This window comes from Photinus pyralis, unplaced genomic scaffold (genome assembly GCF_008802855.1).
Source record: "Photinus pyralis isolate 1611_PpyrPB1 unplaced genomic scaffold, Ppyr1.3 Ppyr1.4_LG10, whole genome shotgun sequence".
Taxonomy (NCBI): Eukaryota; Metazoa; Arthropoda; class Insecta; order Coleoptera; family Lampyridae; genus Photinus; species Photinus pyralis.
The window spans coordinates 3,214,038-3,215,517 of NW_022170250.1; positions in this window are offsets into that span (position 1 = coordinate 3,214,038).

Below are 1,480 nucleotides of genomic sequence, written 5' to 3' on the forward strand. Positions count from 1 at the left end.
ACAGATTGCCAACCAAATGCAGTGTTACTAAATACAACCATAATGCAAATGCGAACTACGGGTTGCCTATGGGTATTTTATCTGTGCTAATAGTAATTTTTGGGTGGCCAAACTTGATCGCCACTCGCCAAATGTAAAATGTGTGCACCAGAGACAGTCCAAGTAGCCCAAATGGATACAAAAATGGTTCACATCGGCAACATTAGTCACAAATCGTAGCGATAAATCGCTGTTATTGTTTAAACGTCTAAACCGCGCTTTAAAGTTAAGCATAACTTAAATACCATAGCAACACGATTGATTTAATAATAGTTGCCATAGATTTTAAGTTCGACTTAACTTTAAGCAAGGCTTAATTTTTTGGTGCAAATGGGGCCTAGTGGTCTAATTGCACCGAAATAGGTGCATAAATGCCGCCTGTATTGCGTATAACATTTCCATGACAATCATAAAATTACGAATAATCAATCCACTTAATTAGAAATATATTCGAGCATAAAATAAATATGATTTCGTTTTATTTCCCTTATTTTTAAATTATGTTGCAGGCATAATAATAAAAAAATACTATTTTATATTTTATACTACTTCAAAGGCCTTTAAACTCGTGCGTGCTTTAAAGATTAATAAATAGAGGCATGCAAAAAAAAAAGTTAAACTCCACATGAATGATGACAGTTGTGTCACATACTCTTAAATCATAAATGTCAATTTGAGAAGAAAAAGCAATGAGATACTCAAAGGTTTTACTTTATGGCTGCTGGAATCACGTTACCAAGTCATTTAAATTGCTACCGACACCAGTACAATCGCCTTATCATCGCGCGACCTCATTTTTGGCGTATAAAAATTCGAAAATACAAGATAATTCCGCTCGAACAAATTAATAATTTGTAATTACATATATCATATTTTTCAAATTAATAAGAACATCTTATCATCAGTAACATTGAGCTCGTTTGTATTGAGACTATTAACTGTACCGCCAATTTACAAATATAAAATATGAATATAAACGTTCCGTTTCGCATGCCGCATTGTGATAAAAAACTCTTGAAATAAACATTATGCTTACGTAATTTTTCGTGTATACAATATAAATTGTGATACAGATGCCAAAGCAATTATCTTGAAGAAATCAAGATACAAAAACGTTCCAATAACGACATCTTCAACAAGAACTTGGCCTAAATGGAAACGAATACCTCGCGGATAACAAGGGCAAACGGTGTTAATTGAACTTAATGATAGGTCAATGAACAAGAGTTATAAGCACATTCGCATTGTTGCTAAATTAAACATGTGCTAATTGAAAACCGATCAACCTTTTTTTCATTTTATTTATTTTATATTGTTTATTTACGGTTGTTTGAACTTTTTGGTTGAATTTTACTGACCTTTATGCAAATCCTCATGTGCACCTGAACAGATTTAGTTTTACTTGAAACTTAATACAAAGGATATTTTCTATTAACGCCAA